General features: G+C 45.2%; 1 protein-coding gene across 1 annotated transcript in view; it reads right to left on the reverse strand.

Moving 5' to 3' along the window:
• LOC136631802 (membrane-spanning 4-domains subfamily A member 4A-like) overlaps positions 1-19,094 on the reverse strand; it is a 452,683-nt gene that overhangs the window by 340,140 nt on the left and 93,449 nt on the right. The gene's annotated exons all lie outside the window — the stretch shown is intronic.

The raw sequence follows: 19,094 nt of genomic DNA on the forward strand, positions 1-19,094 counted from the left end.
AGTGGGGAACAGGGGTGAGCTCTCTCTCGCTCCCCCCCACTCCCCTCTGCAATCCCCCGCTCACCCCCGGAGCCCCCCGAATATTTTCGTCCGAGTAGTCAGTTACTCGGAAAAAGCGGTGCTCGAGTGCAGAAACACCCGAACCGAGTAAGTTCACTTATCTCTACCAACCTCGTTTCTCTGGTTGGCGACTCCTCAATGCAGTCTGGGTTATTAACACAGTATAATCCCCTTTATATAATGTGGAAGGGGAAAAAGTTGTATTAACCCTTTCCAATTCACGGTCTGACGTCTTCCTACATTCTGATTGAAGCCTGTGCAGCTCCGATGACGGTTAGACATCAGCAGGGTATTCTTACTATATATTGCCGGCCGCTTTATTGTCGGGGCCTCTCCAGCATGTCACATACTGTAGTACTGGCTCTAGCCAGCAGATGGCCCCATTATATAATGGCAGAAAGAGAGAGCCCCCTAGAAAACCCTGCATCCAAAATTGGATTGCAAAGGGTTAATTCCCAGATAAGTGAAAATGAATCATCTGGTTTTGAAAATTAAATTGTCATGATCTAATTTAGTATCAAGTAATAGGAGCAAGGCGGGCCATCAGTCCATCAACATCTAGATCGGTGGGGATCCAATTCCTAGCAACCGCCCCAATCAGCTGGTAACCAGGCACAACTCCATACATTTGCTGCTGGATGCTCCTGCCCTTTGAGCAGATTCCCATTTTAGTGAATTTCACTGAGCTGCAGTACCAGACGCGGCCTCTACAAAATGCATGGAGCTGTGTCTGCTAAACAATTATGAAGCTGCATTGTTCTCCGGCTGTTTCAAACAGGTGATCAGTGAGGGTTCAAGAAGTCGGCCCAGCATTGATCTGATGTTGATTGCTTATCCTAGGGGCTTGTTCACATGGGTGTATTCTGCACACGTAATACGCAGTGAATAGAACGCACTGATTTCAATGGGCTCATTCACATGAGGATATTTTTGCATGCGATGATCAATCAGCAGGCCCTACTTTAGTACATATGACCACAATAGGCCGTTAAAGTGAATGGTCCAGCGCAAATACTCAGTGAATACAGGTTTCCGGCGCATTTACTGCGTATTTGTGTAGCAAGTACATGAGCCCTTCTGCGTACTTTTTGTGTACACAATTCTGCAGTGTATTTGCATGCACAAAAACCCTGAGAAGTGGCAAAATACCCGGGCGTCAGCAATGTTCGGGTGCTTAAATACTTTAGGCGGCTGGAATACGCTTATGGCCGTGTCAATGAGCCCTAAGAAAAGGCCACCAATACTGTAGTAAGCGCTGCGGAGTAAGTTGGCGCTATATAAATAAGGATTATTATTATCATTAGTCCTGGAGAACACCATTAACTCCTTCAAGACCAGAGAACATTTTAGACTGTGTCACTTAAACCCTTTGCAATCCAATTTTGGATTCAGGGTACTCTAGGGGGTTTCTCTTTCTGCCATTACACAATGGCGCCATCTGCTGGCTAGAGCCAGTACTGCAGTATGGGACATGCTGGAGAGGCCCCTGGCAACAGAGCGGCCAGTAATGTACAGTAAGAATACCCTGCAGGACGTCTTCCAACATTGGAGCTCTACAGCCTTCAATCAGGATGTCTTCAGACGTCAGACAGTGGATTGGAAAGGGTTAACATAGTATAATTCTGTGAAGCTTTTATACATCCAAGTAATCCTGACTGTTTTTTTTTGCCACATATTGAATTCTAACTTCATGCTGATGGTGAAAGTAGAAGGATACTATGTGAGTATGTTTATTAGAAATGTCAAAATTGAGAAAAATGTTCAAAATGTGTCATTTTACCAACTGCAGTCAAATATCCACATAGATATATGTCACTTCTTTACTTTATTTTTTCAAACTCTTTATTGATTATTTCAAAGGACTGTTGACCCTTTCCAATCCACTGTCTGATGTCTAAAGACATTCTGATTGAAGGCTGGGCAGCTCCGATGTTGGAAGACGTCCGGCAGGGTATTATTACTGTAGATTACTGGCCGCTCTGTTGTTGGGGCCTCTCCAATATGTCCTATACTGTAGTACTGCCTCTAGCCAGCAGATGGCACCATTGTATAAGGGCAGAAAGAGTAAGCCCCCTAGGAAACCCAGAATGCAAAATTGGATTGCAAAGAGTTAAATCCCACAAGTCTGGAACAATCAGAGGACTCGTTAGAAGGCGGAGACAGGATAACCAATTCTTTGCAAAGTGGAAACGTTGATAACATAACGGTCAAACCGAGAAGTTTAACATTAACTTGTAGCTGGTCCAAAGGTATGGAGACACCTGAGTAAATGGAAAACGGGGGTTGGGAACGCCATCCTGTGTGCGGCATGTTGCTAAGGGGAACTGGACAAATCTGTGAGAGGCGGCGACCAACACGGTGGCCATTTCGAAAGCCGCCATCTTGGAACCAAGGAAACATTTTCAAATGGGAAGGGGCGCACATGACATATATATCCACTAGGGAACTTGATGAGGAATGCGAATCTGTACTGAAATGTCATGTATCTTTATTCCCGCCAAAGCTATTGTCACTTTTCTCTTTGTTACAGACACAGGTATGGCTGTGAGATTTAGGGTGCATTCAGACGATCGTATATCGGCTGGGTTTTTTTTACGCCCGGCCGATATACATCGTCCCTCTCTGCAGGGGGAGGAAGCTGGAAGAGCCGGGAGCAGTGCACTGAGCTCCCGCCCCCTCTCCACCCCCTCTCTGCCTCTCGCCACTATTTGCAATGGCAATGGGTGGGGTGGGGCGGAGCTAAGTTCCCAGATGTAGCTCTGCCTCCATTCCGCCCCTTCCCATTGCAAATAGTGGTGAGGGGCAGAGAGGGGGTGGAGTACACTGCTCCCGGCTCTTCCAGCTTCCTCCCCCTGCAGAGAGGGACGACGTATATTGGCTGGACGCGAAAACCCAGCCAATATACGTTCGTCTGAATGCGCTCTTACATGCGAGAAGAAGGGAGATTGTGCTGATCTCCAGGGAGCACAGTACCCAAGTCATTGCAGCGGATTTCATCGCACCACCCATCTACCATGGCACAGATTGGTAAATTGCTTGCCAAATTTCACCAAACAGGTTCTATGTTGGACCTGCCAAAAAGTGGATATAAGAAAACGGCCACAAACAAAGCAACAATAATGGCCGTCCTGACGTTCAGCAAGAGCCTACATGGTAGCAGCCGGCATCTGTCACGGGAGAGTGGGGGGAGTTGAGACCCATCGGGCGGATACTGGCTATGCACAAATGACGCCCTACAAGATCCAGTTGCTGCATCCTCAGTTCTGTTGGTTTTTTTTCTGTGCTGCGGCTTGGGTTGGTATTGGGAGCTGTGCCCGGTTTACCAACCCGCACCTCTGTAATACTGACAGAGCGGTCGGCTTCCGGCACTGGTCACACTTGTAAGGGGTATGACAATGAATGCATGCTGTTTGTGAACAGATGTTGATGATGATGATGACCCCGTTCTCTATTGCACTCAATAACATATGCTGCGGAGCAAATTATTATTTTCATTGTTTTGTAACATTTTACACTGTCCAAGCTATTTGCTGTCCGTGCCCGGTGAAGAGTGTCTGCTGCCTTGTGCTGTGCGCTGGTCCATGGTTGCCTATATACCAGATTAGATAAATGGAGGGCAGTTCCTGCCCTGGAGCTACAGCAGAACAGTAGAGAAAGTGAAAGGAAAAGTGAGCACACATGAGCTAAAGGCCCTTTTACACACAATGATTATCACTAAAACGGACGCACGACTGAACAAACTGCTGACGTTTTTGCATAAAATTACATGTACAGATAATCATCTCCATTTTCTCATTAGCTAAAGTAAACTCAGTACGAGTTGTTTGCTCAGGTGGGCGTGTGTTTATGCGAGGGATTATTTGGACTGCAGGATTTTATTGTCTTCTGCAATAATGTACTCATTATGTATCCAAGGCAAACGCAATGAGTACATTCTTTTGAGTGGTGAAATGATGGTTTTTATGCGGGCTACAAACCAGTGGTAAATGACAGTTGAACGCCACGTCTATATGTAATGATTATCGCTCACTTTGAGCCGTTTGATTGAATTTTGAGCGATAATCGTTGCGTGTAAAAGGGCCTTAAGCTTAAGACACAGCAGGGAAGCTATGAAATTAGGAGATGAGATAAGAGTATGCTACAGTAAGTATTTCCTGAGTGAGGCTTTGCCTGTATGCTGTAGAAAAGCTGATTCACTCCTCAAGGAGGAGAGAGGGCAGACATCTAATTCCCCAGAGCATTAGGTGAACTAGAAGTTGTGACTTTATTCAAATAAAGCTCCACATGTTGCAAGAATGACAGAGAGCCTGGATTTCTTTGAAGCGTCAAACCGGAGACTTGCTCATGATCCTTCACACCGCACCAGTACTGCTGTTTGATTGCCAAATGGAAAGCGACTGGGACCATCCAAAGGACAAGATGGATGCACAAGGTAGGCTCCTTTCCCTGAGCCACTATGAGGCCCCACTAGACTTGCCACCCACCAAACCTGATCACACCAGCCATAGCCATTCGGCTTTATACATTTACAGCGAGCCCAGTGATCAGCTGATCAGTGGGGATCTTGAATGACGGCCCCCAACTGATCATCTATTGATGACTTATCCTCAGGGTAGGTCATCAATAGCAAAAGTCCTGGAGAACCCCTTTAACAGTGTAGCAATTAATAATAGTCCCTGAATGTATCTGATTAATGGCTTATATATTCGTTTGTTCATCGCATATTAGTATTGCAGTTAAGCAGTCTGCACGATCGCATCTTCTTTGGGCCCGTTTTCTTATGTTGCTATGGCAACTAATATCTATCCACAGCTGATTATTGTTTGGCTGCACACATAAAATAACTCTCGGCCGACAGCTATTTCTCCGAAACCACCACAATCTTGCATACCCAGCGAAGTATATATATATATATATATATATATATATATATATATATATATATATATATACACACACAAGTATATATATGCTTTGCTAGGTATGCAAGATTGTGGTGGTTTCGGAGAAATAGCTGTCGGCTGAGAGTTATTTTACTCACACACGTACATATGTATATATATATATATATATATATATATACACTGACAGACACTTCTGCCAGCGGCTCATCTGAACAAAGGGTCGGACATGATGAAATCAACAATGTCAAATGCTTATCTTAGTAAATGTGCCCTGTGATATCAACATCACTTGGGGTGCCAGCTGTATTATATCAGGGATCAGAAATAACTGCAGTCCCAACTGTTTAACTCCTTAGATGTTGCAGTCAATGCTGAACACAGCATCTAAGTTGTTAGAGACAGGAGCTCTCTCTGTCACCCCATCAGCATCCCTGCTAAATGATCTTAGGGTGCAGATTGGTTGTTATGGTAGCTGGAAGCCTACCAATGGCTTCTTGGTCCACCATATAGTTTATTAAGCCCTCCATATGCATTAGACTTTAGTTGTCTGAACTGTTGACTGTGGATGGAGGCCTTCAGACTTTCCCCTAGAATCATAGAATGGTGGAGTTGGAAGGGCCCCCCCAGGGTCATCGGGTCCAACCCCCTACTCAGTGCAGGATTCAATAAATCATCCCAGACAGATATTTGTCCAGCCTCTGAAGACTTCAATTGAAGGAGAATTCACCACCTCCCATGGTAACCTGTTCCCCTCATTGATCCCCTCACTGTCTAATATCTAATCTGTGTCTCCTCCCTTTTAGTTTCATCCCATTGCTTCTAGTCTTTCCTTGTACAGATGAGAATAGGGCTGATCCCTCTGCACTGTGACGGCCCTTCAGATATTTGTAGACAGCTATTAAGTCTCCTCTCAGCCTTCTCTTCTGCTAAACATTCCCAGATCCCTTAACCGTTCCTCATAGGACATGATTTGCAGACCGCTCACCATCTTGGTAACTCTTCTCTGAACTTGCTCCAGTTTGTCTATGTCTTTCTTAAAGTGGGGTGCCCAGAACTGGACCCAGTATTCCAGATGAGGTCTGACTAAGGAAGAGTAGAGGGGATAATGACCTCACGTGATCTAGACTCTATGCTTCTCTTAATACATCAGAATTGTGTTTGCCTTTTTGGCTGCTGCATCACATTGTTGACTCATGTTCAGTCTATGCTCTATTAGTATACCCTAGTCTTTCTCACATGTGCTGCTGCTTAGCCCAATTCCTCCCATTCTGTATGTGGTTTTTTTCATTTTTCTTGCCCAGATGTAGGACTTTGCGTTTCTCCTTGTTAAATACTATTCTGTTAGTCGCCGCTCACTGTTCAAGCTTTTCTAGATCTTTTTAAATACTCTCCCTTCCTAGTGTTAGTTATCCCTTCTAGCTTTCTGTCGTCTGCAAATTTGATCAGTTTCTCATCAATTCCCTCCTCCAGATCATTTATAAAAATGTTAAATAACACTGGGCCTAGGACAGAGCCTTGTGGTCCCCACTTGATTCATTCTTCCACTTGGATGTGCAGCCATTTATGACCACTCTTTGAGTACGATTACTCAGCTACTTGTGAATCCACCTAACAGTCGCCTTGTCAATCCCAAATTTGGTCATTTTTTCAGTACGTATGGTATGAGATACTTTGTCTAATGCTTTACTAAGGTCAAGATATACTATATCCACCGCATTTCCCTGATCAACCCAGTCAGTGATTCTATCATAGAGGGAAATTAGATCAGTCTGGCATGACTTGTTTGTTACAAACCCATGCTGGCTCTGGTTAATTACTCCATTCTCATCGAAGTACTTGCATACATGCTGTTTAATAATTTGTTCAAAGATCTTTCCCGGTATAGAAGTCAGGCTCACAGGCCTGTAGTTTCCTAGACCCACCTTCTTCCCTCTCTTGAAGATGCGGACACCATTTGCCTTTTTCCAATATTCTGGGACTTCTTCTGCTCTCCAGGAATTTTCAAAGATTATGGCGAGTGGTTCAGCAATTACCTCCGCTGCTTCCTTTAGTATCCTAGGATGGAATTCATCTGGACCTTGAGACTTGAATTCATTTAAGTTTGCTGAGTGTTCCCTCACCATCTCTCTGCTTACAGATAGCCTGCATTCTTTTACTCCCCTAATAGCACATGGAAGATCAGTTGATGTTCCATCTACTTTCTGAGAGAAAACAGATACAAAATAAGAATTTAAAAGTTCGGCCTTCTCAACATCATTGTAAACCAATTCACCATTTTCATCTTGTAAGCATCCAATAGCATCTTTGGCGTTTCTTTTGCTTTTGACATACCCCCAAATTCTTTTTTATTGCTTTTGGCCTCTATTGTAAGCCTCAATTCATTATCAGCTTTAGATTTTCTGACACTTGCCCTACAGTTTCTGCAGACCCCATTATATTCTTCTTTATATATCCCCCCCTCTTTCCATTTGATAATCATATTTTTCTTCCTCTTTAACATGTGTACAAGTTCTGTGTTCATCCATCCTGGTCTCTTTAAATGCTTCCCATTCTTCCTTCTTTTAGGGATTGGTAACGATTGTGCTTTGAGAATCTCATTTCACAATATTTCCCAACCTTCTTGGACATTTCTGTCCTTAAGAACATCCAGCCATTGGATTCTTCCTCTCCTCTTTCTGAGTTCATTAAAATCTGCCTTTCTGAAATCCATCCTTGAGGTCTGAGTCTTCTCAGGTCTTCCTCCTCTTTTTATGGAAAATTCAATGATATCATGGTCACTGCCTCCTAAGGTCCCAGCCACCCTTACTTCCTCAACCATTCCCTCCCTGTTGGTAAGAATTAGGTCCAAGATAGCAGATCCTCTTACAGCTGATGTTGAGGCAAGAGAGATTCATCATGCTGAATTTTAATGCTCGACCCTTTTGTTCCCCTTGGAGATAAGCCACCACCAGAGGCATCTGGCTGTAACCTTCTCAACAGAAGTGGCCGAATCAAGCATTCATGTGTTTGGGGGAGTCAGTAAGAAGAGCTGTCAGCCATAGGAAAGTTTGATTGACAGCTACTGAAGATGCATGGGGGCCATGATTAATTGATATTCTGATGATGAGGTTATCTTTTTCGTTATTTGAGTCTTACTTTCAATACGGAGCTATCTAAGATACTTAGTTATGTTAATACCCCCAATTTCTACTCCCCTTCTGTGCCCTCTGCACTAGGTGAGCATTATATTGCTTCTCAGTTTTCTCATTTGTTCTTTTGCTACATTTGTTTCTGTTATATTATCTCTTCTCCATCACCTTTGATTCACCATGAAGGCAGCGCAGCATCCTTGTTTACTTGTATATTATGCCTTTCACTATCTCCTCATTAAATGGGTTTGAACAGCCCATGGAGATGCAGCTAACTTTGGTACGAGGTCCTTAAATTGCATACTGATGTACTTTTTGCTCAGGTAACACATTCTCTAAGAGATAAACAGCCCAAGTACTCGCACCTTAAATTCTCACATCTCTTTTCACCTTGAACACCGATAGAAAAAAAAAAAGAGGAGTATTATGTGTAATCAGTAACTCTGCCATTTTCCCACCACAATTTGTACCTAGACTCCCTGGATCGTTTTATGATCCTTGTATGCGAGATCAACAACGTCCCTTCTGCTTTAATAGATTTATACTTTCCTTTTACCCACATTGTGAAAGAAATAGCTAAAATTCGAAAAAGCACTCTGATAACTGAAGACGATTTTAATTCTGTCCATCCTTGGACTCTTCTTCCAGACCAACTCCCTCTATTATCCCACTTTTACAAATAGAGGAATTCTCATTCACTGCCTTTTATTCTTGCTTTATTCCTCTTATTCAGGGGATTGAAGAAGGTTAATTGGATCAAGATCGGACCCTTGCCTGGTCCGACCATACCCCAGTGTCTTTGTCAATGCACAAAAGGTTTCCCCACTTGGTGACTCAATGAATATATTCTTTCACACCCAGAATATGAATCCAGCCTAAAAAAATGAGTTAGCAATGTTTTTTGCTAGTAATGCCTTGTCAGTTCCTAGTGTTTTCTCAGTGTGGAATGCCCACAAAGCCTAAATGAAAGGCCTATTCATAAAATATTGTTCTAGAGCTAAGAGGAAGAGGGAAGAGGAGTTAACTCTTCTAAAATCCCAAATTAATGCCATTGACTCTCAAAACAATATCAACCTCAACCCCCATAGAACTGAAGAAATATTTAAAGTGCGAGCCAAGCTACAAAGCCTTTTAGTTGTAAAGCATGACATTTAGAGATGAGCGAGTATACTCGCTAAAGGCAATTGCTCGAGCGAGCATTGCCTTTAGCGAGTACCTGCCCGCTCGAGACTGAAGGTTCGGGGGCCGGCGGGGGGCAGGGAGCTGCGGGGGAGAGCAGGGAGGAACGGAGGGGAGATCTCTCTCTCCCTCTCTCCCCCCCCCCCCCCCCGCTCCCTCCTGCTGACAGCCGCTACTCACCGGTCTCCCGTGCCGGCACCCGAACCTTCAGTCTCGAGCGGGCAGGTACTCGCTAAAGGCAATGCTCGCTCGAGCAATTGCCTTTAGCGAGTATACTCGCTCATCTCTAATGACATTACTTTTCAAAGAATGAACATGCAGTTTTATGCCCATACTAATTGTACTGGAGCGCTGATAGTTAAGCAATAAGCAACTCAAAAGTCTTAAATTTAAAGTGAAGATTAGATTTCTTCTAGATTCTGAAGGGCAAAAGATTACTCCCCCCTAAGAAATCACTAATGCATTGGCCTCATATTACTCCTCTCTGTATAACTTAAAACCCCAACCGGAGGAAATATTAAGCTTCTTACAAAGCATTAGTATTCCACACTTCTCACTGGACCAATTAGCCTCCCTTTCTGTGCCGATCTCAATGTCTGAAGTACGGGAGGCCATCAAGACACTGAAGATGCTTCGTCTTAAGCTAATTTTGAACACTGATCTTAAAATTTATGCTAAACTTCTAGACAAACAATTTTTTTCTATCCTCTCAATGATGGTTACTGCGGGCTCAGTGGGATTTGTTCCACAGATACAAGCCTACAGGTCACAGATGGAACTCGCCGAGTCTTGAATCTCATTAAGACCGCTGAGATTGGTTGCATAGCCTCTTTAGTTTTAGCTCTGGACACAGAGAAGGCACTTGACTAGATCCATTGGGACTATTTGGAAGCTACTTTAGGAAAACTTGGTTTTTTAGGGCCAGTAAGTCTGCCATTTTATCACTGTACTCAACCCCATCTGTACGGATCTTCTCATCTGAGAGCTACCCTCTCTCGCATTGGATTTTTTTCTCTCCTTATGGCACCTCTAACGGAACAGATTGAAATTAATAAAGATATTAAGGGGATTAAATTAGGACATCAGAAACATAAAATAGGTCTTTGTGCAGATTACATCATTTTGGCACTTACAAGCCCTATCTCCCACCTTCCCCTTTACAGACTCTATCGAGTTTACAAATTTCGGTTTCTGTCTGGCAGCACTTTATGGCTTCATCTTTGCCTTCGGCTTTGGTCTCGGTCCTTCCTCTACATTTTCTTTCTTTCATTCTTGTAAACTTTTACATTTGTACTTGGGAAACTCTAGGCCTAAAAAAAATTGTTGATCTATGTAAAAATAATTCCATGCTGGACTTTTGTACGTTGTGTGAATCACTCCAGTTGCCTAGTCATTTTTTTGCCTATTTAGGGCAATAACATGCTCTTCGCTCTCTTGACATCACAAGCCTGTCTTCTTAAGTCTGCTTTTACCTTTTCCTCCCTGTCTTCCCGCACGTCCAGCTAAGCAGTAGCTGCTATTGGCTGAGCCCTCAGCCAATCTGCACAGCCCTTTTTAAATCCCCACCTGCTGAAAGAGCTTCACACGGGTCGGGATTAGTCCGCGTGGACATTGCTGCGGCACAATATTATCCCTGTGGGACTTGAATTGCGCACCTCTTAGAATCCGCACTTCTTTACTTCAAAACCGCAAGATTAAATTCCGCAGTGGAAAAGCTTTCTGCTGTGGAATTACGAACGTCTTGCAGAATTCTTGTTGCGGATCTCTAACATACAGAAGATTGAATTACGCAATTAAAGTCTGTGGAAAAAAATGCAATAAATGACACAAGAAGTTCCTCAGTAAGGTCTCATGTCCACGGCATAAATGGATTAACAAAATCCGTGTGGGTCTCCAGCGTGTGCGTTCTGCGCCCATAAGGAATCATTAGGCACCCGCCGGTAATGAAATACCTGCGGATGTCATTTTCCCCTGACGTGCGGATCACACGCACGGGAAAACTACTGCAGCATGCTCCATTTCTGTGTGGTTTTCCCAAACGCACATCTTCCATGGCTTCCATTAAAGCCAATGAAAGCCGTCCAGATCTGCGGCACAGGCGCAGCTGTCACTGCATCCATGCCGCGGGAAAGCAGGAAAAAAAATAAGGCACAGCGCATGTGCGCGGCATACCACCGGCGTCCCGAGTGCATCCGCCGTGCAAAAGAAAAAAGAGCGGCCTGCACGGAGGAGAGCGCTGCAGCGTCTGGACGGGTGAGTATAATGTATTTTATGGCCTCATTTTTGCGGACCGGGTGGAATCTGCTGCAAGAATGTGCACAGGGAAACCGTGCGCGCCCGCGGACATGAGGCCTAAGGTCTCATGTCCACGGCACCTGCGGATCTTTAATGCGGATTTCGGAAGCGAATGCACTGTGGGTCATCAATGAATTGTTTTTTATTGCTTGGGGGAGATTGCGGATTGCATTTTCTTTATGCGTAGATGTACGCAGACGCACAGCGGATCATCCGTGTGGGGAAAAAAAATGCAATCCCCCCTCCCAGACTTTTCCCCATCTTCCTAATTGAAATTAACCTTCAAATCCACAATGCATCTGCAAATGTATTTGCGTATCGTAAGCTCCCATAGGGATGAATGGAACATATGCGCACTTCATTAAGTGCGGATGCCCAATGCTTCTCTATGGGCTGATTGAACTGCGGATCGCACATGCGGATTATGCCCGTGGATATACGGCCTTAGAAACACAGAAAAATCCACTCAGATTGACTAAATCTGCCTCTGCGAACAATTCCGTGTCGTGTGGAAGGTCCCTAACAAACTAAGATCAATCATGCAGAGCCACCAAAAAAATCTAGGATCCAAAAGACCAAAAAAGGACCATAAAGAAAAAAATGTGACAGCAGAGAGGATTCATTCCTCCATCACCAAAAGCAACATTGTGACGGCCTGCTGGGCTTTTCTTAAATATATATATTTGCCCCAATAGTAGTGAAATGCTCATCTAAAGGAGAACATGTGTGTGGAAATCCAAGTGCTGCGGACATCCGCGTGTCACATAGTGCACTGACCAGGCGACAGCCCTATCCAATCACCGTTCATTGTTCAAAGTCACATGACCACCGCAAACATTATAAAGGGATGCGTTCCACACTAACCGGTATATAGGAGTCTCAACTTTTCCTTTAGGAGAGCGTTTCCACACTCTTTGTCAAAAAACAATTGCGCCCTTAGAAGAAGTTGTCGTTTTGCTGCAATACCCAGCATGCAGTTCTATCTCAGGCAGATATACAAATGATGAGCGTTATGGTGTGATTAGATGGACGGTCTTGTCACCGGAGGCCCTATAAGTGGTTCCCCCCTTGGCCTATAAGAGGCTCTCGGAGGCTCCTTGTGTGTAGTCGCCTCTTCTTCCACTTGTGTAGAGCTTGTTGTCCACTAGATGCCTCTACGACGCAGAGAAGAGATTTCACCCAATTACCAGAGGGGGGCGCATTATTGGGATGTGAGAAGCTGGATGGTCATATCGATGAATTGTCCCCCACCGGGCCGTTCTGTCCAGACTGTTAGGAGTTGTTGGGACCAGTGGATGTGTGAGGTCACACAAGGTGACCAGGCTCATGACGCCCCCTACAGACCACCAGTAGAGAGGAGCGTCTGACCAGACTGTTAGGAGGTGTTGGGACCAGTGGATGGGGGCACACAAGGTGACCGGGCTCAGGACGCCCCCTACAGACCACCAGTAGAGAAAATCATCTAATCAGACTGTTAGGAGGTTTGGGGACCAATGGATGTGTGAGGGCACACAAGGTGACCGGGCTCAGGATGCCCCCTACAGACCACCAGTAGAGAGGAGCATCTGACCAGACTGTTAGGAGGTATTGGGACCAGTGGATAGGGGCACACAAGGTGACCGGGCTCAGGACGCTCCCTACAGACCACCAGTAGAGAGGAGCGTCTGACCAGACTGTTAGGAGATGTTGGGACCAGTGGATGGTGTCCCACACAAGGTGACCGGGCTCAGGACGCCCCCTACAGACCACCAGTAGAGAGGAGCATCTGCCCAGACTGTTGGGAGGTATTGGCACCAGTGGATGGGGGCACACAAGGTGACTGGGCTCAGGACGCCCCCTACAGACCGTTCGTGCGCAGGCGACCTAATAGACTCAACGAGAGTGATGCCATTTACAATCTTTAGGACTGCTCTGGTTGTGATTGGAGTTTACAGGCATGCAATAAGCTGTGAGCGCACACGGGCCATTATAATTCCTGTGTCATTGTGACCAAAACTCCCACACCTCAATTATCAAGGCTTTCTATTCGTCATCATCGGTTCCCTTTCTATGTTAGTCAGCAGATGATTCTCCATAGATGTGCATTGTGCCTATTTAGTGTTTTATTCCAGATCCTCTGTATCGGCTTTAGAAGAGCTCAGAGCGCTGTAATGGTGGCCGCCCACATCAGCGCCCATTCACACCCGCGGTCGGCCTCCGTCAGTGTATTCCATCACTGTGTTCCATTTTTGGAGCGGAGAGACTGAATTGGCATGAAAACAAACTGACCGTTTTTTGATATCAATGGGTTTTTAAATAATTGAAAAGCAAACGTAAAGCTTTCAGTTCAAATAACACAGAAGGAGGCGCTACCTGTCCAGGTAACAGGAAACACAAAACGGAAGAAAACTGATACCTGCGAGTCTGTGAAAACCCATTGAAATCAGATTGGGAAAATGGCTCTTGTGTCCCCCTATTACCTCATAGACTGTAAGCTCTTGTGTCCCCCTATTACCTCATAGACTGTAAGCTCTTGTGTCCCCATATTTCCTCATAGACTGTAAGCTCTTGTGTCCCCCTATTTCCTCATAGATTGTAAGCTCTTGTGTCCCTCCTATTTCCTCATAGACTGTAAGCTCTTGTGTCCCCTATTTCCTCATAGACTGTAAGCTCTTGTGTCCCTTCTATTTCCTCATAGACTGTAAGCTCTTGTGTCCCTTCTATTTCCTCATAGACTGTAAGCTCTTGTGTCCTCCTATTTCCTCATAGACTGTAAGCTCTTGTGTCCCCCTATTTCCTCATAGACTGTAAGCTCTTGTGTCCCCCTATTTCCCCATAGACTGTAAGCTCTTGTGTCCCTCCTATTTCCTCATAGACTGTAAGCTCTTGTGTCCCTCCTATTTCCTCATAGACTGTAAGCTCTTGTGCCCCTCCTATTTCCTCATAGACTGTAAGCTCTTGTGTCCCTCCTATTTCCTCATAGACTGTAAGCTCTTGTGTCCCTCCTATTTCCTCATAGACTGTAAGCTCTTGTGTCCCTCCTATTTCCTCATAGACTGTAAGCTCTTGTGCCCCCTATTTCCTCATAGACTGTAAGCTCTTGTGCCCCCCCCCTATTTCCTCATAGACTGTAAGCTCTTGTGTCCCCTATTTCCTCATAGACTGTAAGCTCTTGTGTCCCTCCTATTTCCTCATAGACTGTAAGCTCTTGTGTCCCCTATTTCCTCATAGACTGTAAGCTCTTGTGTCCCTTCTATTTCCTCATAGACTGTAAGCTCTTGTGTCCCTTCTATTTCCTCATAGACTGTAAGCTCTTGTGTCCCCTATTTCCTCATAGACTGTAAGCTCTTGTGTCCTCCTATTTCCTCATAGACTGTAAGCTCTTGTGTCCCTTCTATTTCCTCATAGACTGTAAGCTCTTGTGTCCCTTCTATTTCCTCATAGACTGTAAGCTCTTGTGTCCCTTCTATTTCCTCATAGACTGTAAGCTCTTGTGTCCCTTCTATTTCCTCATAGACTGTAAGCTCTTGTGTCCCTTCTATTTCCTCATAGACTGTAAGCTCTTGTGTCCCTCCTATTTCCTCATAGACTGTAAGCTCGTGTCCCCCCTATTTCCTCATAGACTGTAAGCTCTTGCGTCCCTCCTATTTCCACACAGACTGTAAGCTCTTGTGTCCCCCTATTTCCTTATAGACTGTAAGCTCTTGTGTCCCTCCTATTTCCTCATAGACTGTAAGCTCTTGTGTCCCCCTATTTCCTCATAGACTGTAAGCTCTTGTGTCCCTCCTATTTCCTCATAGACTGTAAGCTCTTGTGTCCCCCCTACTTCCCCATAGACTGTAAGCTCTTGTGTCCCCCTATTTCCCCATAGACTGTAAGCTCTTGTGTCCCTCCTATTTCCTCATAGACTGTAAGCTCTTGTGTCCCCCTATTTCCTCATAGACTGTAAGCTCTTGTGTCCCCCTATTTCCTCATAGACTGTAAGCTCTTGTGTCCCTCCTATTTCCTCATAGACTGTAAGCTCTTGTGTCCCCCCTACTTCCCCATAGACTGTAAGCTCTTGTGTCCCCCTATTTCCCCATAGACTGTAAGCTCTTGTGTCCCTCCTATTTCCTCATAGACTGTAAGCTCTTGTGTCCCTCCTATTTCCTCATAGACTGTAAGCTCTTGTGTCCCCCCTACTTCCCCATAGACTGTAAGCTCTTGTGTCCCCCTATTTCCCCATAGACTGTAAGCTCTTGTGTCCCTCCTATTTCCTCATAGACTGTAAGCTCTTGTGTCCCCCTATTTCCCCATAGACTGTAAGCTCTTGTGTCCCCCTATTTCCTCATAGACTGTAAGCTCTTGTGTCCCCCTATTTCCTCATAGACTGTAAGCTCTTGTGTCCCCCTATTTCCTTATAGAATGTAAGCTCTTGTGTCCCAACTATTTCCTCATAGACTGTAAGCTCTTGTGTCCTTCCTATTTCCTCATAGACTGTAAGCTCTTGTGTACCTCCTATTTCCTCATAGACTGTAAGCTCTTGTGTCCTCCCTATTTCCTCATAGACTGTTAGCTCTTGTGTCCCTCCTATTTCCTCATAGACTGTAAGCTCTTGTGTCCTCCTATTTCCCCATAGACTGTAAGCTCTTGTGTCCCCCTTATTTCCTCATAGACTGTAAGCTCTTGTGTCCCCCTATTTCCCCATAGACTGTAAGCTCTTGTGTCCCTCCTATTTCCTCATAGACTGTAAGCTCTTTTGTCCCCCTATTTCCCCATAGACTGTAAGCTCTTGTGTCCTCCCTATTTCCTCATAGACTGTAAGCTCTTCTGTCCCTCCTATTTCCTCATAGACTGTAAGCTCTCGTGTCCCCCTATTTACTCATAGACTGTAAGCTCTTGTGTCCCTCCTATTCCCTCATAGACTGTAAGCTCTTGTGTCCTCCTATTTCCTCACAGACTGTAAGCTCTTGTGTCCCCCTATTTCCTCATAGACTGTAAGCTCTCGTGTCCCCCTATTTACTCATAGACTGTAAGCTCTTGTGTCCCCCTATTTCCTCATAGACTGTAAGCTCTTGTGTCCCCCTATTTCCTCACAGACTGTAAGCTCTTGTGTCCCCCTATTTCCTCATAGACTGTAAGCTCTTGTGTCCCCCTATTTCCTCATAGACTGTAAGCTCTTGTATCCCCCTATTTCCTCCTCACAGACTGTAAGCCCTTGTGTCCCCCCTATTTCCCCATAGACTGTAAGCTCTTGTGTCCCCCCTATTTCCTCATAGACTGTAAGCTCTTGTGTCCCCCTATTTCCTCATAGACTGTAAGCTCTTGTGTCCTCCTATTTCCTCATAGACTGTAAGCTCTTGTGTCTCCCCTATTTCCTCATAGACTGTAAGCTCTTGTGTCCCCCTATTTCCTCATAGACTGTAAGCTCTTGTGTCCCCCTATTTCCTCACAGACTGTAAGCTCTTGTGTCCCTCCTATTTCCCCATAGACTGTAAGCTCTTGTGTCCCCCTATTTCCTCATAGACTGTAAGCTCTTGTGTCCCCCCTATTCCCTCATAGACTGTAAGCTCTTGTGTCCCCCTATTTCCTCCTAGACTGTAAGCTCTTGTGTCTCCCCTATTTCCTTATAGACTGTAAGCTCTTGTGTCCCTCCTATTTCCTCATAGACTGTAAGCTCTTGTGTCCCTCCTATTTCCTCATAGACTGTAAGCTCTTGTGTCCGCTGTCTCTAACACTATGTCCTCTCTCTACCTAAAACTGATCCTCTCAAAAACTGACCTCCTGGTGTTTCCGCCCTCATCCTGACATCTCTATCTCAGTGTGTGGCACCATAACTCCCAGCATGCCCGCTGCCTTGGGGTCATATTCGACTCTGATCTCTCTTTTACCCCCTACATCCAATCTCTGGCCCGAACATGTCAGCTGCACCTCAAGAACATCGCAGGAATCCGCTCTTTTCTCACTGTGGACACGCTAAAAACGCTTACTGCCGCCCTCATCCACTCCCGGCTCGATTATTACAACTCGTTGCTGATCGGCCTCCCGCAGCAGCCTCTACCCTCCCCAATCCATCCTGAATGCGGCAGCCAGGCTCATCTTCCTGTCCAGCCGCTACTCGGACGCCTCTGCCCTGTGCCGGTCACTGCACTGGCTGCCCGTCAGATACAGAATACAATTCAAACTCCCCACTGTCATCCTACACTGCATCACTCATCTCAACCCACCACCCAGCCCCCCGCTCCGCTAATGAAAACAGACTATGCGCCCCTTTAACTTGCACCTCTTATTCCCACCTCCAAGACTTCACTAGAGCAGCACAAGTCCTCTGGAATGCGCTACCCCAAAACTAAACTTCAGTCATTCTCTAAAAACGCACCTCTTCAGGGAGGCATGCCATATTCCCTAAACCAAAGCCCTCTGTACCCCCCTGATAACATGCTCCCTGACCTACTGACTGCATTTCCTGCAAGCCACCATCAGCCGCCCCCGACAGTCATACCGATTTAGCCTCTATACGGCCTGACCATTGTCTATGTGTATAGCATCCCTCACTCTCCACCTCGCCATGCAGTGCACATCTCCAGCCCTTTACCTTCTGTATCCCCCCATTATCTGTAGTATGTACGCTCGTTGGAGCAGGACCCTCACCCCTATTGTCTCCATCAGCTGATCACTACATGTAACAGAGTTTTGTATCTTTGTTTCTTGTATCTGTTCCTCTGTTCTGTGAACGCTGCGGTAAACTATTATTTCCTCATGCGGTAAACTCCAATGGTTGAGCAGCATCCAGAACTACGTCTGATTCTGAGAACCACACGGAGCTACCAGAAGTGCCGGAGCAGAAAGGAGATCAGAGACTTTTATCTTCAGCTGCGCTGCAGGAGAGCGGCAGATTTATGGAGCGTTTCCCTCAGCTCTATATGTACGCAGCCGAGGCGATCGGGCCCCAACATTCACATGTCAGAAGCCAAGGGAAAAAGCTTTTAACCACTTATAAAGAGGCAGCGGTAGTTCCACCTCCACTATTGGCCTTGGAGATTATGTGCCTGGTCCTGTGACCTTCAGGTCAGATGGTACTGTGCGCAGAATTTTTTTGGACAGCCCTTGTCGCAAGAAAAAAACTATGTATATTGCAAGATGGCAGCACACTTGCACCAGAAGAGCTGAGTGAATAAATACTGTACCAGAACCAAGCTCATAACATAAATACAACATGAGAAGCAAGGTCATAATATAAATAAAGCACCACAGCCAAGCTCAGTACATAAATACAGCACCAAAACCAAGCTCATAACATAAATACAGCATGAACCACGTTCATAGCATAAGTACAGAACCAGAACCAAGCTCATAGCAAATATGGCACCAGTACCAATCTCAGTATATAACTACAGTTTTGGAATCGGGCTCAGTACATAAATACAGCATCATAACCAAGCTCCTAACATGAATACAACACCAGAATCAAGCTCATAACCTAAATACAGCACCAGGATCAAGCCCAATATATAAATAAAGCACCAGAAACAAGCTCAGCACACAAATACAGTAACAGGATTAAGCAGTT

This window comes from Eleutherodactylus coqui, chromosome 6, assembly GCF_035609145.1.
Source record: "Eleutherodactylus coqui strain aEleCoq1 chromosome 6, aEleCoq1.hap1, whole genome shotgun sequence".
NCBI lineage: Eukaryota > Metazoa > Chordata > Amphibia > Anura > Eleutherodactylidae > Eleutherodactylus > Eleutherodactylus coqui.